Source organism: Choloepus didactylus (genome assembly GCF_015220235.1).
Source record: "Choloepus didactylus isolate mChoDid1 chromosome 23 unlocalized genomic scaffold, mChoDid1.pri SUPER_23_unloc9, whole genome shotgun sequence".
In the NCBI taxonomy this organism is placed as follows: domain Eukaryota; kingdom Metazoa; phylum Chordata; class Mammalia; order Pilosa; family Megalonychidae; genus Choloepus; species Choloepus didactylus.
This window is the reverse complement of record NW_023637603.1, coordinates 93,172-120,731: the sequence shown is the minus strand read 5'-3', so window position 1 is coordinate 120,731 and position 27,560 is coordinate 93,172. Positions and strand designations below refer to the sequence as shown.

General features: G+C 38.8%; 2 pseudogenes; both read left to right on the top strand.

Moving 5' to 3' along the window:
* The first annotated feature begins 12,175 nt into the window (after positions 1-12,175).
* On the top strand, positions 12,176-13,808 carry LOC119525134 (annotated as a pseudogene).
* Positions 13,809-18,869: 5,061 nt separating this feature from the next.
* LOC119525129 overlaps positions 18,870-27,560 on the top strand; it is a 30,285-nt pseudogene continuing 21,594 nt past the window's right edge.

Below are 27,560 nucleotides of genomic sequence, written 5' to 3'. Positions count from 1 at the left end.
GAATGGGACAACCTGAACTTTTCCAGTGATGTGTCTTGACATGTTATTATTATTTTGACTTTTAAATAGGAAGAGGCTTTAAAAATCACATTTTAGTTTTTTAAAGAACTTATTCTAGTAGGGGAAAATGGTGAGAGCAAAAAGCCAGTTCTTGCTATTTTGAATTTGAATGGTTAAATGATATCCATGCTTACACATTGTTTTTCCAGTAGCTTCATTTAAGAAAAAATGCATCTTGATCATATGTTTCAGAGCAGGTCTCTATCAATGGATTATAGAAAAATGGAATGTCCACACTTGGCAACATAATTCTATTTCTGAACAAAATGTCATACATGTTCTAAGCTCAGAGGAAAGCAAAAGTGCAGGTATCTTTCACAGAGTTCATTCAACTTTGTTGGCCTTTTCCATATTATTTTTTTAATCTCTTTTAACTCCTATTTACTGTCACAAATTAATGAGCCCAGAATGATGTCAAGATTTTGGAGTGAGACAACAGAGGGTTCAGTTTCCCCAGACAATTTTTAAACAAACAGGAACTGGTACACCCACTGCTCCTGTTTGGTAATGCTGCCACTACGCAAAGTATCAGAAATGGATTGACTTTTATAAAGGGGGTTTACATTTCTATGGCCATTAAAGTGTCCAACAAGAGAATACCTTCACTGAAGGAAGGCTGATAGTGTCTGGAACGGCTCAGTAAGCTAGGAAGGCATGTGGCTGGTGTCTGCTATTCCCGGGTTGTTTTTCAGCTCCCATGCATCCTTCACTTACCATCTCCAAATGCCCTTCTGTCCACAAACCCAAACATCTCTCAGCATCTGTCAGCTACCAAGTGTTGCTCCACAAGACTCTCTCAGATCCTCTTATACATCTCCACTGATTTAATTAACACCCACCCTAAATGGGTAGAGTCCATATCTCCATGGAAATGATCAAAAGATTAATGTCTGCCCTCACAAAACTGAATTGAAGAACATGGCTTTTGAGGGATGCAATCTATCCAAACTGGCAAAAGCAACTTTCTCAGAGCTTTGAAAATGCCAAAAGTATTTCAATAACTGGATGAGGGCTGAATCAAGAAAAATTAATCTTTCAAACTGTAGGAAAGCCTTGTGACTCCATTGTTGGCTCTTTCAGATATCCCCTCCAATTTGATAGGAAGGCAGCCAATGCTCTCAGATACCTTGTCTGAGTTCTGAAGGGAGAAGAGTTAACATGTGTGTGGTTACTGGGGTGCATGGATATCTGCAACAGGCCTGATGGAAGCCTAACAGACCAGAACAGGAGGCTCATTTGTCTGGTGGGTCTCAGAACTTGCTGAGTAGTACAAGTGGCATTCAGTGTAGCTAAAACACTGAGAAAATCACACAACCAATTGCTGGGATAAAGTTACAGGCTATGAGACATGCAAAAGAGTATCCAGGACCAGGAGAAAAGACAGAATTTTATGGGAAAACAGGGCTGTGTTAGGGCAAATTATGTAGCAAAGAAAAATCATTTTCTTAGTCTTAATCCATTCCTGATAACATGTGGCCAAACTGAGTCTGTAACATACCTTATTACCAGAGGTTCTTACCAGAGGTTCTATAAGAGAAAGACACATAGCATATCAGAAGCCCAGTCACTAGTACACAGAAGAGAAAGGAGATGACAATGCCATGTTCCTTATCATGTGATGGGAAATCCAGGGAACCCAAGGATTCTTGGCAACTAGCCCCAAAATTCCAGTTTTGGGAGAGAAAGCACTGCCTTGCTCATGCCTTAATGGACCTCTACTGGCCTCAAAAGTGTGAGCCAACAAGTTTCTGTTGTTAAGCCAATTCATTGTGTGTATTTGTCAAAGCAACTGGGAACCTAAGATGGGGCATTTGAAGTTTCTCTGTAAATAGGAAGTTCACAAGGTCACATGTATATATCCAGGAATACACATGTTCTCAAAAGTCCAGGGAAAACCTTGATTTACCTCAGACTGTTTTATAAGCTCATTCTTCGGTTGGCTAAGCTCTGAAAGACAGCACTTGCCAAGAGCCAATCTGTAAAGAATGTAAAGTGTTATATTTTTCTTTTCTATCTTTGTCATCTACTGGCACTCAAATAACACAATCAGTAACTAAATTCCAGAGTATATACATTAAAATATTAAAATGTCCAGTTTGCAGCAGAAAACTACAAGTCATACAAAGAAACAGGAAACAAAATGAATTAAAAATTGAATAAAAAATAGAATAACAAATGAGAATTTCAATAAAATATACAAACCATAAAAAGGAGTTAAATACTGCAGTTCAAGGCTACAGTACCTGAAATAAAAAAAAAATCCCATAGAGAAATTCAATAGCAGATAGGAACTGACAAAAGAAAGAATGAAAGAACTAGAAGTTAGGATAATTGAAATGATCAAATCTCAGGAACACAGAAAAAAGAATTGAAAAAAGTGAACCTAGCCTAAGAGATTTGTGGGACACCATGAAGTGTGTTCAATAGATGCATTATGGGAAACCCAAAAGGAAAAGAGAGAAAGGGGAAGAAATAATATTTGAGGACAGTATTAAAGAAACATGTCAAATAAAGACATGCATATACCCATCTAAAAAGCTCAAACTCCAAACAAGACAAACTTAAAGAAATCCACACTGAGACATTATAATTAAACTACTAAATGCTAAAAACTAAGAGAATGGTGAAAGCAACAAGGGAGTGGCAATGCATCACATACAAACCAGGCAGTCTTGATAGATTGCCATTTTCTCATCAGAAAACGTGGAGGCAAGAAGGGATGACATATTCGTGGTGCTGAAAGTAATGTTGCCAACCAAGGAATCTGTATCTTTCAAAACTCTCCTTCAAAAATGATGAGATTGAGACACTCCCAGATCAAAACAAAAGGGGGCTCTTCACCACTAGACCTTCCCCCCAATAAAACAGACTGATGGTATGAAGAAATAAAGACTTCCAATAAACGCAAGTACACAGATAAATATAAATGCTCACACTATCATGTTTCTGGTTTGGAACTCCATTTTCTACTTCTTACAGGATTGAAAATGCATACAAACAAATCCATTGTTTTATACACAAAATGTACAAAGATGGACTTTGTGACAAGATCAACGTAAAGGCTGTAGGGCGGACGGGTTTAAGGACATACATTGGGCATATTGTTGAAGTTTAGTAGGTATCATTTCAAACTAGTTTGTCATATCTTTAGGATATTAAGTTTAAGCCCATGGTAACACACACAAAAAATGTCTACTACATATTCACTGAAGGAAAAGAGAAATTCTTATAAATGGTCCAGTACAAAATATCAATGAAGTACAAAAATAGATATAAAAATGAGGAGTAAAACAGGCATAAGACATGGGGAAAAGAGCAGAATGGTAGAAGTCCTACACTATTACTAAACATAAATGCATTAAACTCTCCAGTCAAAAGGCAGAGTTTAGCAAAATGGATTTAAAAAGTATAACCCAACTATATGCTGTTTACAAGAGACTCACTTTAAAGTAAAGGACTTAAAGATGAAAGTGAAAGGATGGAAAAATATTCCATGCAAATAGTAACCAAAGGGATCTGGGCTGGCTATACTAATATCTCACAAAATAGACTAAGTAAAAAAATTTCAAGGGACAATGGACACTATATATTGACAAATGGGTGAATTCAGCATGAAGATCTGGTAAATGCAAACATTTATGTACTGAACAGCAGAGCCCGTAAATATGTGATTGAAACATTTTCAGGTATGAAGAAGAAATAGTTGTTTCTACATTAATTTTAGGAGACATCAGTACAATTCTTTTAATAATGGATAGAACACCAACAGAAGGCCAATGAGGAAATGAAGGACTTTAAATATATACATATATATATATACACACACACACATAAACATTTATGTTCTTATATATAACACTTAATCCTGGGCATAAGGTTCACACCTCCAAATGCCAGGGTGGAAATCCTGCCCCTTGAAATGGCTGGGGAAGCAACTCCACCCTACCCAAAGGCTGGGGTAGAAAACACTACCTCTAGGCATCAGGAAATCTCTACTTACCATACATCTGTTTCCATGGTTCTTCCCTTGAAGGTTTTTATCCTTTGTTTCACCCCATGTCTTTACTTTTCAGCCTAGGCTTCCAGTACTTCTGCTTATAGAAGATACTCAAAAACCTTGTCAGCTCTCCATGCAATTCACAGGAGTCCAAGTTTTCAGAAAAGAGGATATTCCACAGATCTTTCCTGGTTAATTGTATCTCCAATTATGACTTCATCTGCAATGGCTGATTGGATCCATGAATCACATGCCTTATTTCCTTAGCACATAGATGTGCTTTATTAAAGAAATGTTCACCTAAGCCCTTCTGTAGAGCCTTGTTCTATGGGTGCTCTGCTCCCAGGAGTTCAAGGAGGGCTCTCAAAACACATTTATTTGGATAGGCAAAAACTTTTCCAAATCATCAACAGCTGTCTCCTTTGGATTAACAGTTCAGTCCTTAATTTATATCTTTCCTCTCAGATTTTATAATAAACAGAAAGCAGAAAGCAGGCTGTGTCCTCCATATTCTCCTTTGAAATCTTCTATGTTAAATATTAAGGTTTATTGCTTACAAGTTTGGATTTCATTCCATCACTGAGATAATTCAACCAAGGTCTCTATTACATTGTAACTAGAATTGCCTTTCCTCCAGTTTCCAATAACCCATTCATTTCATTCTAACACCTCACTGGAAGCACCTTTGGTGTCCATATTCCCACCAACTTTCTGTCCATGACAATATGAGTATTCTCTGAGATGATAGGAATTGTTTCTAAAACTCTCTCCACATTTTTCTGAGATCTCAGAAGAAACACCTTTAATATCCATACCTCTACCAACGATCTCTTCAATGTAAGCTATTCTTTTTCAAGTGCCTTAAAATTCCTTCAGTCTCCACATACTCCCTACTTCCAAAGCAACTTACGTATTTTCAGGTATCTGTAACAGCCAACATCCCAAATCCCTGTATGAAAAATAATCTCAGTTTGCCACAGCTGCTATGACCGATACCACACACTGGTTAACTTAAAAAACAGGAATTAAAAATCTCACAGTTTTGGAGTCTGGAGAAGGCCAATACCAAGGTATGAGCAGGCTATGCTTTCTCCGAGTCTGTAGCACTCTGGTGGTGATGTTTGGTGTTCCATGGCTTCTATCTCTGCACTGTCACAGGGCAAGCTGCTTCTTCCTTCTGGCTTCTACTTCTGCTCAGCCATCCTTGTCTCAATCTAGACTTCTTCTGTCATATGGATTAAAGTGAGGTGTAGGATCTTTACAGAACCTCTTCAAAAATGAGTCCATACCCACAGGACTGGATGTTACAACTTCAACATTTTTCTTTGTGGGATCATATTTCAATATACCACAGATCATAAAACAACTCTAAACTTTAAAATGTTGAAATCATACAAAGTATACTCTAACCACAATGGACTGAAGCTAGAAATGACTAACAGAAAGACGAGAAAATAATCTAGTATATGGAAACAATCTTACAATCAATGGTCAAAGAAGATGCCACAAGACATCACAAGGGAAATTAGGAAATATATCGTGATGAATGAAAACATAAATGCATTACCAAAACACAAAGGTTGCACCAACAGCATTGCAAGGAAGGCTATTTAGGCTGGGAATGATCACATTAAAAGAGAAGAAAAAGCTCAAATTGACAACCTAACCTAATGTCACACCTACATGAATTAGAAAAAAACTAAACCCAAAGTGAGCAGGACAAATGAAATAAAAATTAAAGCAGAGACAACTAAGTAGGGAATGAAAAACAATAGAGTAGCAATGAAACCAATGTAGGTTCTTTGAAATGACTGTTAAAAAAAAAAGGAGTGTAATTTACTCAAGTCACAAATGAGGGGGAGACATTACTTGCAGAAACAAAAAGCATTATAAGAGGATGCTATGAACAGTTGCACACTGATATTAGATAAACCAAAATAAATGGACAAATTCTTACAAAAATACCTAAACTGAATCAAGAAACTGAAAAACCTCAACAAACTAATAGATTTTATCCATAATCAAAAACCTCCAAAGACAACCCAAGAGCAGAGAAATTTTACCAAACATTTAAATTACAAGTAAAGACGAATCCTTCTCAAACATACCAAAAATGTGAGGTGGGTCAAACATTTCTCAACCAATTCCAGAGACCAGCATCACTGCAATACCAAAGCCAGATAATGATATAATATCAAAAGAATACTAGAGACCAATGCCCCTTATGAAAAGATACAAAAATCATCAACAAAATATTTGCCAACTGAATCCAACAGTAGGTTAAAAGGATTCTATACCATGACCAAGTGGGATTTATCCAAGGAATACAAGAAAATCAATGTAATATACCACATGGATGGTGGTGATTGTAAATACATTCATCTCATCAATTGAACACAGAACAATCCTTAGACAAATCTGGCACCCTTTCTCAATAAAAACACTCAGAACTGGAAATAGAAAATAACACCCTCTATACGATTAAAAAAAACATATGAAAAATCCACACCACACACAATTGTGAAAGACTGGATGCTTTACCCCTAGGAACTAAAAACACAAGGATGCCTACTTTCAACATTGCTAATTTACATGGTGCTGGAAGTTAGATCAAGAGCTATTAGGCAAGAAAAAGGAATTAAAACCATCTAAGTTATTTGAGTTGGGAAGGAAGAAGTAAACCTTTCCCTATAATTAGAAAATTGCCAACAATTTCTACTAGAGCTGAAAAATGAATTCAATACACTGGCAGGAATTCAAGACCAAAACTCCAAACTCAGTTGTGTTTCTGTACACTAGCAATGTACAATCCAACCAGGAAATTAATAAAACAATTACACTGAAAATTCATCCAAAAATAAAATACCTAGTAATAAACTTAACCAAGTATGTCAAAAATTTATACACAGTAAACCTCAAAATATTGTTGAAAGACACTAAGGGAAACCTTAATAAATGGAGAGACTCACACAGGCCCATGGATTGCAAGACTATTGTAAAGATATCAATACTAGTCAAAGTGATGGACAGATTCAATGCAATCCCAGTGAAATTCCAGCAGCCTTCTTCACAGAAATGGAAAAGTCAATCACCACACTCAGTGGAAGGGCAAGGGACCCTGGAGAGCCACAACCATCTTGAAAAAGAAGCACAAAGTTGGAGAACTCACACTCCCTTGTTTAAACTGATTGCAAAGCTACCGTAACTTTTAAAGTTTGCTACGATTGTCAGGACATACAGATTGAGAATCGATTTTAAAATTCAGAAAAAACCCACAGATTTATACCAAATAGATGTCTGATTAAGGTATCAAGCACAGTCGATTAACTTCAACAAATGGTGCTAGGAAAACCGGATATTGATATGCAAAAAAATAAAATGTCACCTTTACTCTATATAAAAATCTCAAAATAGATCAATGACCTAAATAGGAGCTAAAACTATTAGATTTTCTTTAGAAGAAAATATAGGGAATATCTTTAAGACCTTGTTATTAGGCTATGAATTATTAAAATTTACATCAAAAGCACAAGCAATGAAAGAAAAATAGATAAATTGGACTCCAAATTAAAAACTTTTCAGCATTAAATAACATTTTCAAGAAAGTGAAAATACATAGAGAAAAATATTTGCAAACTGTGTATCTTTGAGGACTTATTCAGTTCATATAGAGAACACTTAAAAATAAGCAGCAAAAAACACAGTCCAATTAGAAATGGTAAAAGCAGTGGAGAGAAAACATTTCTCTGGATAAGATACACAAATGACCAATAAGCATATTGTAAGAAGGTCAACATCATTAGTAATCAGGGAAATGCAAATCAAAACCAAAATAAGATAACACTTCATACCGAGTTGAATGACTATTACTTTAAATGTTGGAAAATAAGTGTTGGCAAGGATGTGGAAATAAGAACCCTTGAAACAAAGTTAATATAAAATTTATGACCAGAATTTCTACTTCTAGGAATATGTCCAAAGGATTTTAAATCAGGGACTCAAACATATTAACTGTACAAAATCCACAGCTGCATTATTCACAATGCCAAAAGCAGGAGGAAATTCTAGTATCCATCAACAGAGGAATAAACAAAATATTGTACATGCATATATTATAAAACCTCAAAAACAGTGAAGTTCTAATGCATGCTACAACATGGATGAACCTCAGATATATCCTGTTGAGTGAAATAAACCAGACACAAAAGGAAGATGATTTTATTTCACTTATATTCAAATTCATAGAAGCAGAAAATGGATTACAGATTACAACGGGCAGAGGTCAGGGAGAATGGGGGTTATCTTAATGAGTACAGAGGTTCTGTTTGGGATGAAAAAAATAACTTTGGTATTAGTGATGTTAACACAACATTGTGAATGTAATTAATATCACAGAATTTTTATTTTCAAGTGGTTAAATGGATACTTTTCAGTTTCTATATAAACACAATAAAAGAAACAGAGTAAAACTCAAAATGAAACGAACTGCGTGACTGTTACACTCGCAACAAACCAAAGCTGAAAACTAGCCTTAAGAAAATAAAGACAAACTGGCTGCTTCGGGAAAGCCAAGCTCAAGGGATGGGCCTGGTCCGCGGAAGCCCAAACAGAGCAGGTGGTCGCCAGCCGCCCCGCCGCCCCTCACCCCAGCCCCGCAGCTCCCCCCCCAGGGCCTGGGTCTGCAGGGGGAGGGTCCCGAAGGGGCGGGGCCACCGGAGCAGATGGGGGGCAGGGGAGGGGCCCAGCCTGGCTCAGGACCAGCCAGTGCCAAGACCCCCACCCGTGCCCTTGAGGGTCGCGCCAGATCCCGAGCCCTCTCGGCCTCCGGGTAGCCCCGGCCTCCCCCTGCCGCCAGGGTGCCCCCCGGCTGCCCGCTGTTGCCCGGTCCCCACGCCGCCCCTGTCCCCTGCTGCCCCTGGTCCCCGGCCTGTCGCCCCAGCACCCCACACCCCGCAGCCCCTCCCAGTCGCCCTGGTACCCAGGCCCGGCTACTCCAGCCCCTCTGACCTCCCGTCACCCCGAGCGCCTCCCTCTCCCCCTGCCCCGCCCGGATGCCCCCGCCCAGCAGGGTCCGGTGGGAGGGAAGCGGGGGCGGCGCGGGCCAAGGACCCGGAACCCGAGGCATTGGGCGGGCGGGCGCTCCCCTGCCACCCGGCCTCGGCGGCCCGAACTCCCCGCCGACCCCCGATGACCCCAGAGGCGCGGCCGCCCCACCCCGCGCAGCCTTCGGCCAGAGGCGCCACATCCATGACATCCTCTTACAGGCGCGAAACCAGTTTTTATATAACAACTGGACTCTGTAACCTGAGCCAAGTCGGCACATGAAAGGTAAACACCGTTTAACTGTCCAATTGCTGAGAAATGATAAAAGTTTTAAAAAGCAGTCAAAGACACACATTCGTTACACGGGAGCAATGATAGAAATCACACTAGCGTCTCTTTAAAAATAACAGAAGCCACTGACAATGAAAAAAAAACATCTTTAAAGTGCAGAAAAGACAAAACAAAACTCAGTTCAGGCCAACCCATAACGAAACAAAAAATTAACAGAATACTGTGAAACCTCCATTGTATATTAAATGAAACCTTATTCACAAACGCAGGTGAAAAATTTTCATATACACAAAAGCTGACTGATTGTTACTAAAAGAAATTCAAAGTTCTTTAGATAGGAAAATAATACTAGATAATATGAATTATCCCCAAGAAATGCAGAGCTTGACTAATATTAGTCATTTTCCTCACTTATTATTTGGCTAACTACAGCAAATCTAATATTGGGTACATAACAAATGTAGAAATATGTATGTCAATAACAGACTGAAAAAGGGATACAAATATATCATTCCTTTTTCTGTATTAAAACAAAGGATGACACAAGGTTCTACTCAGAATAATGAAAACAAAATATAAGACAAAGGTACTAGAAATTATAAATATAGCATCTATAGGAAAGTTAAAATGGAATGCTAAAACACTAAGTTACTGTGAAATACAAAAATAGAAAAAAGTTGGGACAAACAAAATGCTACATGGGAGATTTAGAATGCAATTATATACATGAATAATTACTTTAAACGTAAGTAAACTATAGTTCTATATTTAAAAGCAGAAATTTTCAGATTGGATCAAAAAAGGATTTTGCAAGAAACAAGACAACTATATAAAAATTCTAACAGATACACTTTAAATATGAAGGCACAGATAAAGTAAAAGGCTGGGCAAGATACTCTCTACAAAGAGCAAGCATGAAAACCGGCACATCTATGTTAATAACAGACCAAGCAGACTTCACAAACAGGAGTGTGACTAAAGGTAATGAGCAACACTTCATAACTGTAAGGCAGGTTCATTGGGCAGCTACTGCGACTTGAAACAGCTTCAAAATACAGAAAGAAAAGGTGGCCAGAACTAAGGGGAAAAATAGCCAAATTCACAGTATAGTTGGATAATTTAATGCTGTGCCACCAACAATTGATAGACAAAGCAAAATCAGAAAACAGAAGGAAGATTTCAAAAACCTCGTCAACTACTTCACTACGCTAGTTGGTATTTATAGGTCACTAAAAAGCTGCTAAATACATTATTCAGAAGCATGCACAGGAGTTTATTAAGGTACAATAGGCCTGCAAAAAGTCTAATTTTTAAAGGACTGAACCCATATAAAACACGTATCTCTGAGCACGTTACAATTGAATTAGAAATCAATGGCTGCAAAACACATAGTACTCAGACATTTAGAAATTAAACCATCCAGTAGCATTACCAGCTCACTGGAAAAAACAAGCTCCTACCTGAGTGCTTCATCCAGTTTCTCCGCCCCACCAAAAAGAAACTCAAAAGTGGAACAAGTGCCGCACCGCCAGGGGCTGCTGCCGCGCCACCAATGCGAATACTTTACGCAAGTGACTCTCAGTGTAGAACTATAAAAAGAGAGGCAGAGGTTGGCCTTTTATTTGCTGGGGGGGTGGGGTGGGGGCGGGCTTAGACAATTGTTTAAGGATTGGCTGAAATTTATGCAAATAAGGTGCTGTGCTCTGGTCCAATGGGGGACCAGCTAAGAGTGACTTGTGATTGGTTCAAAGGAAGACCATTTTGATTGGTGCACAGCTATGTAAATTAGGGCTTACATTCTGGGCTATCTTGATTGGCCCATCAAGGGTGGTTCAGGATTGGCTGATTTGCCATGCAGTCCCTTATTTGCATAAAAATCAGCCAATCAGAGAACACCGAGTGTCTAAGCCCGCCTCCCTCTAACCTATAAAAGTCCAAGACAACGCACTGCAGAACAGTTTTTTAAGTTTTTTGGAGCTCGGTTCTTCGTGTGTGCTATCCAGCGTTGTAACGTTGTTTGAGCTGTAGCACTGCTGAACATATAAGACAGCATGAGATGTAACAGTGTGGGAGCTATAACGCTGCAAGAACCGAAACGCTCCACGAGCCATAGTACTTCGTGAACCGAAGCTCTCCATGAGCTGTAACACCGTGTGAGCTGAAACTCTCCTTGAGAGTTGCACTAGATCCCGAGATTTTTCGCTTCCTGGTAGCCTCAGCTTCCCCCAGTCTCCACGGTGCTCTCGGCTGCCTGCTATTGCTCTGTCCCCAGACCGCCCGTCACCCCAGTTCCCCTGGTTTCCCGGCGTGTTGCCCCAGCATCCTACAGCCTCCCCCATTCGTCGTGGTAACTTCGTCCTGCCACTCCGGCACCAGCGCACGCCCGGTTGAGAGCAGCCTCTGATCGCCCACGACCAGCAACGCCTGGGCTGCGGGGAGAGCGGTAGTCTGGGCTGAGGATCCGGGACCCTCGATAGCGGGATGGTCGCTCACCGGCGGGGGTTTCCTTGTTACCTGCCCTTGACGGCTGAACTCCCCGCAATCCCCCAGAGGCACGATCTCCTCTCCCTGTGTGCCGACCGACCCCTAGAGAACCACATCCCTAAAGCAGTCCGAAGAACAAGGAGGCAGCTCTTTCTCGACCAACAACTGGCCATGGTAACGTGGCCAACTTGACATTGCTGGTAAGTGATGAAAGAAAATTTTAAAAGTAGTCAAGGACCAAAACACACCTTCTTTACAGGGGAACAATGATCGCATGAGCGTGTCTTTAAAAAAAAAAGTGATGCAAATCCAGGGATTCTCGATAAGCAAAAATGCTATGCAGTTCATTATTCAGGTTCTTACTGTCATCATTTATGTCTTCAGCTGGTAGCAAGTGAAACTCTTTTAGATGTTTTAATGGAAACTTTGGGGACAGAATTGTTCAGTGATTAAGACAATAAAATTACAATAAGCCCTTTACACGTGGCTGCATGTCATGGTCACCATCAAGCACTGGAAGTGTTGGTACAGTTTTTGTTAGGTTTTGATGTAAGATATGGTAGTGGAAGGACACACGTAAGGTCTTGCCACATTTAAAGGGCATGTTGAATGTGTGGATATACCTATTAGTCAGGGAGCATCAATCTTACCAAAGGATTACATTTTGAAGAGAACAACTATATGTGCAGCAGCAACAAATGGTCATTTACAATGTGTTTCTGTTAACAGGAAACACAGCCACAAAATGTAGTAGATACTCAAGATGGAAATGGACAGACTTCTCTGCTGCTGTCTGTTCTCAGTGGCACATGGACTGTATTTACTCAATACTGAACAAAGGAGCAAATGTAGATGCCAAAGATAAATGGGGTGGACAGCATTACAGAGAGGGGCAGTTACAGGCCATGAAGAATGTGTAGATGTGTTATTTCAACATGATGTTAAGTGCTTATTTTGGGATAGCAGAGACTGGACACCCATACACTTGTCAGCTGTCCGTTGACACATTGATGTTCTTGGAGACCTTTTGCAGTCAACAGCATCTATGGATGCAAATCCAGCCACAGGAGACAATCATGGATATAAGGTAGTCCACTGAGCTTGCTACAATTGCTACAGGAAGTTTTCCAGACAATGGAAAGAAATGCCTTCAGTCCATTGCATTGTGCAGTGATAAACAACAATATAGGTACTGCTGAGATGTTGATACATTAGGTGCAAGAATTGTGAAAGCTACAGATTCCAAGGGAAGGACACCTCTACATGCAGCAGCCTTCACAGACCCTGTAGTGTGTTCACAGTTGCTGCTCAGCTATAATGTTCAAGCCAGTTCCATGGACTTTTCTGGAAAACACCTCTCATGATGGCTGCAGAAAATGGACAGATACAGTTGAGATGCTGGTTTGCAGTGCTGGTGCCAATCTGACTTTGTAAGTTACCAGTAGAAACACCATCCTCCATTTGGCATGGAGCAAGGGTTATGAAACTAATGCCTTGTTAATACTGGAGGATGTAACAGAAATCTCATCAATGCAACCAAAGCAGCCTTGCAAACACCTCTGCATGTTGCTGCCCAAAATGCACTAACACTGTGCTTCAGGAACTTGTGGGGAAAGGAGCAAGTGTGTTTCCAGTAGAGAAAAATGGATATACTCCGGCTTTGGCCTGTGCTGCCAATAAGGTTGTGGCTGATCGATTGCCTTGCTCTCACTTTGGCCGTCATGATGCCTGTCTCATCAAGTAGCCTTTTATCATCATCCCTGACTCTCAATGCCATTAAAAATTTTACCAACACATTAAAGACAACTTTTAAGCCCTGCCAATCATGTATGAACTTGGGTGTTACTGCAGTTTCAACAACATTGGTGAGGAATAGGAGTAGTTATACACACATGTGTATGGGGTCAATGACTCTGATTCCCAGACACACTAAGAGGATGAGCTGGAGGCCCAGAGAGGGTGTCCTAACATTAAAGCTTCAGTCTGTGCTTTCTCAGGAAAAAGGCTCATTCTTATTCACATACAAATTCGAATGAAAAGGAAAGATCTTAAAGAGTAAATGTAAGAAATGTAATAACATTTGGAAGAAAAATTTTAAAGGCAAGTTTTGCAAAAGGAGATTCTAGAAACTTAAAATACTTGAGCAGGGCAAAATATTTTGATGTAAAATTGAAATTTGGATTTGCAGTCTGAGGAATAATTTGGGATGCTGTGCACCTTAATCTCCTTACACAAGCAACATTTGTAAAAGGAGATAAGGACACTAGATTTAAATTTTGTTTGAACTACAACTGAATTCAAAGGCAATAAATATTTGGTATAATAGGCATTATGCAGATAGCATATTGCAAAGGATGAAATAACTTAAAGGTTTTTAAAATGCTGGTTTTTGAAAACTAGAGAAAGAGAAATGAGGCATCACCTAAACCAAACTTTAATATTTCTGAAAAAATGAAGCTGAGATTTGGTTTTACATGTTGATTTTTGAAAACACCCAAAAGCCTTCCAATACAGCACTGAAACATGAGAGAAAGTCAAAGTATTTTTATTTTTGTTTTGCATAAAAATTTAAGTTTCATCTTTTATAATATTTGAATTGAAAACTAGCTGACTGAATGCAATCAGGGTGAAAATTCTTGTGGCCAACATGAGATGGGTTGTGGTGGGGCTGTTTTTACCCAGTTTTGAATGCATTGCATTTAAATTTGAGCTATTCTTGTTTAAAATTATAAAGTGTTTCCTAGAAGAACTAAATTTCATGCAAATCTAAAAGATTATTTTCACTCTATTGCAGCAGAAGTGGTCCTGGGGAGTGGAGTTTTCAATTTCACTATGTTGGATGGTACACATTTGTCAGTTATGTAATTTTTTGCCTCCAAAATGGGTCAGGGGATTTTTTCATTGTTGATGTTGATTGAGTTATGAAAAAGTGAAGAATCAAAAGGAAAACAATCTTTCATCATTCATAAATCTTAGAAGGCATTTCTATCTTGGGCCACATTTAGATGCTGCTCCAATTTTAATTTTGTTCATAACATAGTACTATTTGGAAAGGAAGCCATTGACTTCAGATTGGAAGACTCCCTTTCAAATAAAATAGTGAGGAAAGGGTGACATTTTGGCTTTTAAAAACAAATTGTATGGTTCTGCTTTCACTGTAATTGTCATTTTTCCAATTAGTGGTACCATACATATAGGGCATCTTACAGGTCTGGGTAAAGTTCCATGAATCGCAACAAAATGATATCCAATTTCAATTTATCATTTTTGAATTGTGGAACTGGAAACTGACATTCTAAATTATCAGCTGCTGTTTTCTGAATCTAAAGTGTGAAAACAATAGCATTTTGATCTTGATAACTGTGTGGTGTTTTTTGAAGAATTAATGAGCATGTACATAGAAATAGTGACTGCTTGAATACTGTATTTACTTACATGGTTTCAGTACAAGATTGCTATACATTTTAGAGTATAATAAAACAGATGTGAATTGTATTTAAAGTTTGCAAGGCATTGACAGCTAGATTTTAAGGATTTTTTCTAAGATATTCACAGAAATTATAACTGTAATCCTCCATCTTTTCTTTATAATATGAAGTCATATGAGCCTCCCTAATTATTAGTGATAGAAGGGTAAATATGCATTTTAAAGACAGTGAACTACATTTTCTATTGTACATTTTGAGAAAAAAATCACCTGAAGATGATTCTAAAAGTATATGTATGCTTTCTCTATCCTTTAGAGGTTATGTTCTGAATTCCCTAAGGGAATTTTCTAGAATCTCAGAATGGAAAGACACCTGAGGTTCATGCAGTCTAAGCTCTGAAAAAATTCAGGAGTCCCTTCTACAAGGGTGATCTTCCCACTTTGAACACTTCCAGTGGCTCTACCTCCCCAGGTAGTCCATTCAGTTGCTGAGCAGCTCAAACTGTTAGAAAGGTTTTCTTTAGATGGAGTTGAAACCTCCCTCCTGGTAACTTCTGTCCTTGGGGCTGGATCTGTCCTCCAAAAGAACTCTTGAGAGTGTTGAAGGATGAATCTCACATCCTCTGCCATGTCTTTATTACAGGCAGTGAGACTCATCTGCTGAAGTGATTTCCAGAAGGACTCTAGAGACCCACTGTTAGATTTACTATATCTGATGAAATCCAAGGTGTACCAATAAAGTAATAAACTTTGTAATTTATCCTAACACATACCAGGACGTATCCTGTTATGTAAATGATGCTACTACTGTAAACATTTGGGAGGTGGTTCTTGTGATGGCTGGACCATTAGAAAGATGATTTCATTGCTTTGTAATCACATCTTGCAATAGTCTATCCCCCAGCTTGATCACCCACCTCCTTTGGTCTGCAGCTGATAAGAAGGAATTTCAAATTATGCTCCCAAATACTGTTTGCATAACATTAATGGCAGAGTATGTATATGAGCTTGAGTGAGCACAGCATTAGAGTAAGTTCCTTTATTGTTACACCTTGTATGTAAGAGGCACCCAGGCCCTGCTCTGTAGACAACAGCTACCAGTGATTTTTATCCTCACACAGAATACAAAACCTGGTTGCTTTCTTAATTTCTACATGCAAGTTAATATCTGAAATGCCTCATGTGTTAACACCAGCTTCTGCTGTACAACTACTTCACAGAAAACATTTGTAATAACAAATGAACTCCTTTAGCCACTCAAATCAGTGCCATTTATTTAGGAAATCCAGGAGTAATTTAGTTCAGGGGATCTCTTAATGTGGTTTCACATTTGGGGTTTAATTTGAGCTATATTGGACCTTTAAAATGAAATAAAATGTTCAAGGCAAAAATTTAAAAAAATATATAAAGAACAGATAATTTATACTATCTGCCTAAAAGTCCCATGTCTTTGCTTTGTGAGGAAGAATTTCTGCTAATTCTCCTGAGCATGGGCCATACTTTTTTCCTTTGTGTGATTCCTAATTATTTTTTAAAAGAACTGGACCTTTCAAATAATGCATTGTCTGGAAATCAGTTCTTTCCCATCACAATTTTTTTTGTATTTTGCAGTTGCTTATAATTTTGTGTTTGTTTAGTTTCTTAGAGACTTTTATTTTAAAATTCAATTTTATTGACATATATTCATATATCATATAATCATCCACAGAATATAGCCAACTGCTCAGAGTACCATTAGGTAGTTGTGCATTCATCAGCACAATCAATTTTTGAACACTTTAGTTACCAAAAAATAAGACTAAAAATAAAAGCAAAGAAAGAACACCCCCAAATCCCACCCCCATGCCTTCCTATTATTCATTTCCTTTTTCTCCCCATTTTTCTTCTCATTTATCTATATGCTGGATAAAGGAGTGTGAGACACAAGGTTTTCACAATCACACAGTCACACAGTGTAAGCAAAATAGTTATAAATCATCTTCAAGAATAAGGGCTACTGGGTTGCAGTCCAATGGTTACAGGTACTTCCTTCTAGCTACTCCATTACACTAAAAAAATAAAAAGGGATATCTATATAATGCATAAGGGTAATATCCAGAATATCCTCTCAACTCCATTTAAAGTCTCTTAGCCACTGAAACTTTTTGTTTCATTTCTCTTCCCCCTTTTGCTCCAAGGAGGCTGCCTCAATCCCATGTTGCTCAGACCAGGCTCATCCCTGGGAGTCAAGTCCCACATTGCCATGGAGATTTACAACCCTGGGAGTCATGTCCCATCTATGGAGGAGGGCAGTGAGCTTAACTGCAGAGTTGGCTGAGAGAGAGAGGCCACATCTGAGCAACAAAAGAGGTTCTTGTGGGGTGACCCTTAGGAAAATTTTAAGTAGGCTTAGCCTCTCCTTTGCAGTAACAAGCTTCATAAGGGCAAGTCCCAGGATTGAGGGCTTGGCCTTCTAAATTGGTAATCCTCAATGCTTGTGAAAATACCAGTAATTCCCCAGGTATTGAAGATTAATATTTCCACATTTTCCCTGAGTCCTCAAGGGGCCTTTGCAAATACATTTTTATTCTCTGCCCAAATTACTCTGGTATATGTTGGGGCTTCACAACTAACCTGTACAAATGAAACAGATTTCACTCCCCAGTCAATGTTCCATGTAATTAGAGTGTTTGCATAAATTGACCATACAAGTTGAACTATATAATGTGCTATATATATATATATATATATATATGACTGAATAAATGTCACTTCCTTTGGTCTCATGCAGAAGTTGAAGTTTTAAAACACTGTCAATATCCTTTACCCTTAAGTCTGATTTACCTTAGTCCTAATCAAGTCCATTTCATTCATATCTCTAATTGAAGTATGGTCTCTATTTCAGACTCTTTAACTTTTGCTGTATAGGGTAAGTCTGACACTCATAGCTGTCATACACTGGCTCTGAATCTCATAGCTGCCAGACTCTGCCTCTGAATCTCAGGTTTCAAACAGATATGAAAAGTTCCACAAAGACTGACACACAAATCTCAGCATCTCAGAATTTTTAATAGTGATTATAACTCAGGAATAGATGTGACTGCTCTAAAAGCTTACAATCTAGGAACCTTTACTATAAACCCTCTCCTGATAACCTATGCTTTTGGATTCAATTTTCAGAGTTTGCACATTATAGTTAGTTCATATTAATGAGGTATTATACTGTTTGTCTTTTCATTTCTGGTTTATTTCATTCAGCATACTGTCTTTGATGTGCAGTCACCTTGTTGCATACCTCACAGCTCCATTCCTTCTAGTGGTGGCTCAGTATTTCATTGTATGTATATACCACAGTTCACTATTCCATTTTTCAGTCAATGTACCCTTAGGCCACCTTGATCCACTGGGAATTGTGAATATCACCACCATAAACCTCACTGTGAAAATGTTCATTTCTGTCCCTTTTCTCAGTTCTTCCAAGTAAATACCCAATAACAGGGTTGCAAGACCATATGGCAACTGAATGCTTAGCTTCCTGTGGAACCACCACACTGCCCTGCAGATGGGCTGCATCATTCTGTTTCCACAATGGTGATTAGGTAAGCCCCACTCCACATTTTTTTCCAGCACATGTATCCCTGTTTATTTTTAGACAGTTTTATTCACACAGCATACATTCCATTCTAGGTAAAAAGTCAATGGCTACATGTGTAATCACATAGGTCAGCATTCATCACTACTATCTATATGAGGACATTTTGGCTTATTCACAAAGAAAGAGGAAAATGGAGAAAAAGGAAAAAGGAAAAAAGAAAAAGAAAAAAATGATGACTGAGAAAAAATTTAGATGCAATAAAATACAATAAAAATATCAGATAACACCAATGCCAAGAATCCCATATCCCTCCTTGTATGCCCCTCTTATAGTCATTTAACTTTGATGTATTGCTTTTGTTACAATTAATAGAAGGATATTACAATGTTTCTGCTAACTATAGACTCTAGTTTGCATTGACTGTATTTTTCCCCAATACCATCCCATTCTCAACACCTTGTAAAGTTGACATTCGTTTTCCCTCATGAGAAACATTCTTATATTTGTACACCTATTTACAGTCATTGACTACTCTAGGTTTTATGAAGTTATACCATCCCAGGCTTTATCTTCTGTCTTTCCTTCTAGTGCACTACATGCTGGTATCCTTCCTCTTTAGCTGTACTCAAGTCATCTTCAGTGTACTTAACATACTGTGCTACCATCACCCAGTATTGTGCTATGCATTTCTGGATCTATACAATCAATCCTGTTGAACATTTCATGCTCCTACAGCATCAAATACCTGATCTCTACCTTCTTTCTTTCTCCTGGTGTCTACATTTCTACACTTTTCTCCAAATCTCTCTCTCCTGTCTTTTCCTGTTGGTCTGTAGCACGCCCTTTAGTATTTCTTGTAGATGTGGTCTCCTGTTCACTGACTCTCAGTGTCTGTTTATATTTGAATACTTTAAACTATCTTTCATTTTTGAAGGAGAGTTTTGCCAGATGTCAGATTCTCTGTTGGCAGTTTTTCTCTTTCAGTGTCTTGAATACATGATACCGCTCCCTTCTTGCCTCCATGGTTTCTGCTGAGAGATCAACAATTAGTCTTATCAAGCTTCCCTTGTATGTGATGGATTGCTTTTCTCTTGCTGCTTTCAGAATTCTCTTTGTCTTTGACACTTGAAAATCTGATTAATAATTGTCTTGGAGGAGGTCTATTTGGTCAATTCTGTTTGGGATATGCTGCACTTCTTAGATGTGTAATTTTATTATGTCTTTCTTAAGAGTTGGGAAATTTTCATTAACTCTTTCCTCTATTGTGCTTTCTGCCCCTTTTCACTTCTCTTCTTCTGGGACCACTATAAAATGTATATTCTGTGCTTAGTGTTGTCATTCAATTCCTTGAGCTCTTGCTCATAGTTTTCCATTCTTTTCTGTATCTACTCCTTTTTGTGTAGGATTTCAGATGTCCTGTCCTCTATTTCACTAATACCTTCTTCTGCCTCTCCTAGTCTGCTGTTGTATGTCTCCATTGTGTTTTTCATCTCTTCTATTGTGCCCTTCATTCCCATAAACTCTGCCATTTGTTTTTTCAAACTTAGAAAATCTTCCTTATTTTTACCCAGTGTCTTCTTTTAGCTTTCAACTCTTGACACATTTTCTTTCAAATCATTGATTTGATTTAGAACAATTGTTTGAACATTGTTCTAGTTTCCTGATGCTACTGGAATGCAAAACACCAGAGATGAATTGCCTTTTATAAAAGGGGGTTTATTTGGTTACACAGTTACAGTCTTAAGGCCATAAAGTGTCATCAACAATTGGGTACTTTCACTGGAGGATGGCCAATGGTGTCTGGAAAATGTCTGTTAGCTGGGAAGGCATGTGACCAGCATCTGCTCCAAGTTATGGTTCCAAAACATTTTTCTCCCAGGACATTCCTCTCCAGGCTTCAGCTTCTCAAATCTGTCACTCTTAGTTGCTCTTGGGGCATTTGTCCTCTCTTAGCTTCTCCAGAGCAAAAGTCTGCTTTCAAAGGCTGACTCCAAAATGTCTCTGTAAGCTGAAGCTCCTCTCTCAGTTCTAGTGCATTCTTCAAAATATCTCTCTTGGCTGTAGCTCCTCTTCAAAATGCCACTCACAGCTGCACTGAGTTCCCTCTGTTTGTCAGCTCATTCATATGGCTCCAGTGATTAATTTAGACCCACCCTGAATGGGTAGTCCAACACCTCCATGGAAATTATCCAATCAGAGTAATCACCCACAGTTGGGTGGGACACATCTCCATGGAAACACTCCAAGAATTACAATATAATTAACACTGGTAGGTCTGCCCACACAAGATTACATCAAAGATATTGGCATTTGGGGGACATAATACATTCAAACTTTCATTAGTTGCTTCCATTCTTGAATCTCAGTTGAATTGTTAGTTTGTTCCTTTGACTGGGCCATATCTTCATGTTTCCTGGTGTGGCTTGTGATTTTTACTGCCTAGGCATCAAATTTTCTTGATTAGTTTATGTTGGAGGTTTTTTTCTCTCTCATTTGCCTTGGGTTTCTTGTTTTTCTTTAATCTCTATCTTTTCTTTGTTCCTCTCACTGGCCAGTTGTCAGATTGGCTCTGCTGCCCTTTTCTCCCCCAAAAATCAGGCACCCACCATGGCCTGCCACAGGGAAGGGAAGTGTGCACTGGGCACCTCATCAAGTTCACTGTGTGTGGTAATATAGATCTACTGGCTTCCAGTGGCACTCTTTTTTTCTGCCAGCCAGAAAGACCTGGTTTTGTTTTAGAGCCCTGATTTAACAGTTGGGCTGTGCATATTTCTCAGTCAAAACTGGGCAGTTTTCAGTGTAGTGTGTGTAGACCAGCTCCTGTTATCTTAAGGTTCTGGAGCATGTTTTTAAGTGTTTCTATTCTACTGCACTTTCTGCACTGTCCAGAAGATGGTGCTTTTTCAGTAATTGTCCTCAGAAGCTGCTTTGCTTCTGAGCAAAGGCTACATCAACACAGGTGAGCTGAAACTGTGGGATTCCTATTCCCTCAATTTGCTGGTGAAAATATGGCTTGGTGTGGGGTTACATCTGTGGCAGAGGACTCCCTCACTGACTCAGTACTCCAGACATCCACAAGGCAAGGAAATGGCCCCCAGCTGCCATTGCCCTGAAGGGTGTGAGGAAAGGATATCAGACCCAGGGCTGGAAATGCAGTCTCTGTCCACATTTACTTAGTGTCTTTGTTCCTGTCCTTCCCTGTCCCCTGTGTCTTTAAAGAGTGGGGGTATGTGTCACGCTGTGTGAAATTTTAGAATCTGTGTCCCTGGTGGTAGGGACTGCTGATTCTCTGCCTTTACCACAGAGACTGAGAGTGGAGGAAGGTATAGGACCAGCCTGTCTGGGATGGAAGATTCTTACCTGGTATTTCTCCTCTTTCTTCAGTTCAGCATTTGGAAGTTACTTCACCAGACTATATCCTCCTCTAGAGTTTCAAACAATTAAGAATTGTCCTTTATTTCATTTAATCTCTGGAGAGGAGTTTTCAGTAGCTATTTGCATTGCCATGTTGATGACATCACCCCTGTTTAGAGACTTTTAAAAACTATTTTTCTGAATATGTTTTTTAGTCATGAATGGTCTCTTTGTTGACTTGGTGTTAACTTGGTTACTATATACACATTGGATTGTTTTCCAGAATATAGACAAAAGTTATTTAGACAGTTTTGCTCATGTTTTTGGTGTTTCAGTGGAATGTTGAGTATTTGAAACAATGGAGCTCCACCATTTTCTGTGATATCACCCAACTTGACCTACTCTTGGATAAATTGAAATTAATTTTTAAATTATGGAAGCAATTAAAGAGTCATTTTCAAAGTGAGAATTTAAACTTCAATCAATATTTATGTGTGACTTTTCACCAATACATTTTACTTCCTAAATGTTCTCAATGAGCAATTTTAAAGAATATTCATGTCATTTTTATTATTTACCTATTTATGTGTTCACTATTCTAAAGAACACTTAACAGTCCTAATTGTTTTCCTTCATTTCTTTTTTGAAAATGTGCCATTGGTCAGTTGCTGCAGAGCAGCCAGGAGGAGGGTGGATCTGCTGAGAGCAGAGAGCCCATGTCCCCCCACCTTCTCCAGCTTCCCAGCCTCCACTGCCACCATGGTCTCCTCCTGCTGCTCCCATGTGTGGAGCTTCCCTTAAGACAAGGGCCAAGCTCACTCCTGCTGAAGCCAGAGCAGCCATGGCCTCTGGAGCCTGCAGGGTGGGAGACTGGCTCATGGTGCAGATTCTTCCTAATCTTTGATGAAAACTTCACATGCCAATTGGCCATAAATAATTTAAAGGGTCAGAATTCTTTGGCACAAAGTCATCATGGTGGGCAGTGATGGTATGGGGAAGTCTGCTCTGACTCTACAGTTCCTGTTTGATGAGTTTGTGGAGGAGTCTGAGCCTACCAAAGCAGAAAGCTGTTGGGAAAGGTTAGTGCTGGGTAGAGAGGAAGTTCAGATTGGTATCTTAGATCCTGCTGAGCAGGAGGCCTGTGCAGCAAATAGAGACAGCTACTTCAGAAGTGGGGAAGGTTTCCACTGTGTCTTCTCCAGGACAGAAATGGAATCTTTTGCAGCCACAGCTTACTTCAAGGAACAGTGTTTCAGTAAATGAAAATGAAAATTTTCCATTTCTGCTGGTTAGTAACAAATCAGATTTAGGAGACAAAAGGCACATTTCTGTAGAATAGGCAAAAAACAAAGATCATTGGAATGTTAACTATACAGAAACATCTGCTAAAATGTGAGCTAATGTTGACAAGGTATGTTTTATTTTATGAGGGAAATTTGAGCTTCAAAGATGGAGAACAGCAAGGAAAATAATGGAAAAAAGAAGAAAAGTTTAGCTAAGAAAATCAGAGAAAGATGCTGCATTTTATAATCAGTTTAAACTCCTCTCTTATCTTGACCATACTAATAAATACAATTTAAAATAACCATCACCACTGAAAGCTCAATTAACTGAAATTACTTAAACATGTTGGAAATTATGTACCACAAAAATCATGAATTAGAACTGCACTGAAAGTCAAATTTACTGTGAAAAGAAATTATTGTGGCTTCACCAAGAAGCAAAGTTCAGCCTATTTCATAATTGTCTACATTTATCACAGTACTGAATGTACCGTGTGGGATTGTGTTTGGAGGGCAGTCTTTCCTGAACTGTTAAAGAAGTGAGGAGGGGTGGGGAATGGAACAGGCTACTTCCTCTTTATTATTGTGAAACTTAAATTTTCTATCATTCAAAAATATTTTAGTTTTCTACTGCCTTGAAAAATGACAATTGTGACCATGATAGTCAAACTGTGTGCTCTTTAACCATTGTTGTGCAAAATACAGAAAAAAGTGATTGGCATGGTTGTTGCATATAGTTACATTGTGAGTAATTCATCTGTGAGCCTGCATTAATTACCTGGTGGTTAACTTAGAAAAGTGGTGTAAACTAGTACATGGAAATTTTTGAATTACTTTAAAAATATTAAAACAGCTGGATACATCATTCTTCATTTGTTCTCACTGGCTCCGTGGGCCTATTACCCAAGTATCCTGGTGAGAGAATATATGCCTAGTGTGGAGTACAGCTTCTGTATAAAACATTCTTGGGCAATAATTGTTTGCTAAGAGTCTGCCCAAATTTAAAATGCATGCCATACTCTGTTTCTTGGAAATAAGATTCCAGAGCTCCTTGATTGCTTTTAATGAATGCTGCCATAGTTTAAAGTGAGGGGCAAGTGTCACAGCCCATGAGGGCCATGCCAGTCCACAGGCCGAAGCAGACAACAAGCATTTTCTGATACATGAGCCTTTATTCAGGGCTTACTTAAAGGGTGAGAAGTCCTGAAGAGATCATGATGGCTCTCTCAGGGTGGGCAGGTATTGCATTGGCACAGAAGTCAACCATGTGATGCAAGATGCGTAGAGGACAGCAAGCCATTTATAAGGGTTTAAGACAAAAGCATTCCTAAGGTTAGGGGGAGCATAGATGGGGGAACAGGTCACTCTGACCTGAGGGGTGTTACAGGAAGGATAAACATTACACTTAAGCAGTCCCTTTTTGCTCTTTTTGTGAGATTAAGAGCCTCTCACCTCCTGCCTGCTTCTCATAAAGTTACATTTTAAGGTCAATTTACCCCTTTTCTCTTTACTGGCTTACAAAGACAACAGGTTCAACATTGGCTGCTTAGGTCATGCAGACTGCTGTGTACAAGACCTGCAGGCCTGTTTTGCTCAGGCCATGGGCTGCCACTGCAAACATGTACTTTTAAGATAATTTTAGACTGTACAAGAATCCAGCACCAGTCATGCTTCCTTAAACCCTCTTTTTCTTAAACTGCTGGTCCCTGGAAATCCCCTTCTGCAAGTGATGAGCATGAGAGAGTAAATTTTTAATCTCTTTGGAGCAGGGCACAGGAAAAATACCAGTAGTGCTCATGCATTTTGTATGAGAACACTTGGGGGTGATATTGCTGCTTGCTAACCATTAATTTAAAAAGTTGTACTCAAGATGTAACAGTTGGCTACACAGGAGTTAGTAGGAGTATTTGAGTCTGTGTTCAAAATGTAGAAAACTGTTGCTTCATTTTCTAATAGTTAATACCTAGCAGGCAAACCCAAAAAATGCAGAAAATATATTTGGCATGCACAGACCAAACCTCAGGCAGGAGGTGAGAGGCTCTTTATCTCATAAAAAGAGTTACTATTGTATGATGTTTCCACTGGAGTATTCTAGAATGCTATTTGGTAACATAATTTCATTGGGAAATATACCACTGTCAGATTTTTTTTCTTCCTTCTCTGGATTGGGGCTAGGACAGTTGATTCAAGAAAGTTTTTCTTTTTGTTCAGCCCTAATTTCAACAGATTAAAGATGTCATCAGGCATTCCATGTTACCAGTGTGTACATAAGGTTAACAAAAACAGGCATTTTAGGAACTCAAGTCTTTAGATATTATATCTGGCTTTTCAAGTCATTATTTGTCTTTAATGGGTTTGATATGTACATATTTCATTTCATATTTTTCAGATGCTATGCCATGTGCAGAATTAAAGTCACTGATGTAATGCTGGTCCAAGTGGCCCATCAATGTCCATTTGTACTCATTGCCATCTTATTTAACCAGAGGTACAAACCACTAACATTGTGACTCTGCTTTGAGATCTACCTCTTCTGGGTTCTGAGGTGCTATGAAGCCAACTGAAAAAGGTGTATCATATGTCTTACACTGATGCCACTATCCAATACATTTGTTGCAATTTGAGCCATTTAAAAGCAAATGAATCTCCCTTATTAAAAAATGGGCCATTCCCCAAAGGTCAGAATTCTTTGTTCAGTTCTCTGGTAAATAGTTCATTATAGAGCATAAGATTTCTTGAGTGAACTCCAGCTGAAACCTTTCCATATAAACTCTGGACCTGGGGTCTCCTTAGTGTGAATACTTTAGTGTGGAGAAAGAATGAGTGATTATGGAAACTTTCCGTTTATTCATTACACTGAGAGTATTTTATATGTTCTGAATCTTCCCACATTCTCTATGCTGCATTTCTAACATGTCTCAGGTTTCCCGAATGGATCTCTTCCTAAAGATTTAGCTACATCCTTGTATGAATTTTCATGTGGATATTTCTGCTCATCTCATTTGTTTTATATCAGATATGTGACTGGAGACTCATCCACACTGCTTATAGTCATGAAATTTCCCTTGTTTATGAGATCTTTTAAGTATATAAAGGAGAACACTGTAGTGTAATTCTTTCCCACATTCATTACTGCTGCAAGGATTTCTTGTGCATTTTGTAACTTCAGAAAAGTGAACAACAAACTTCCCAACATAGTTTTTTCCTCAGTATGTTCTTTGTCATCTTGTTTAAGCTATGAGTGTTCAATGGAGCCTCCCCCATATTGGTAAAATTTATAAAATTTTTCTTCCTTGTGTATCTCTGGTATGTTTAAATTGAAAGTTCCATTGAAGTCTTTCCCATATTCACTACATTTGCTTGGTTTTTCTCCAGATGAATTTACTCATGTGGTTTACAAGATGAATATCCACAGACTCTTCCACAGTGCTTATAGACAGGCTTCCTAACATTTCTGAGTTCTCAGACTTCATAAAATTGAGCACTATGGCTGATTGCTTCCCCACTCTTTTCATTTATAGGTCTCACCTTCACTGTAGACACTCTCTTATTGTATAAGGGTAGATCATGGTGTGAAGTATTCCAATCATAATTACCTTCATATGGTTTCTACCCATTGTGAACTGGAAAATATCAGTGAATGAGTGACGAATGCTAGCTTCCCACAGTGCCTTCATCAAAATGGTCTCATGTTGACATATCCCTGAAGGCCTGTGCATGTTCACTGCTCACACATTTCACTCCAACATGAATTCTCTGGCCTCACTAATGTAAACTAAACATATTGAACAAATACTGAGAACTGAATTTGAGAACATAGGTTATCAGGGGATAGAACATGGGCAGAGATTGGGCAATCAATGATGGAGTACAGAATGTTCAATAAGGCTCATTGTAATGGTTCCTAGACTGTAAGCTCTTACAGCAGTCACGCATATTTCTGAGTTTAGCTTATTTAAGAGATATTTATTTGGTGCAAAATTTATATTCTCTGTAGCACACTCTCTAGTTTAACCTGTATGGTCAGTTTATTTAAACATCATAATC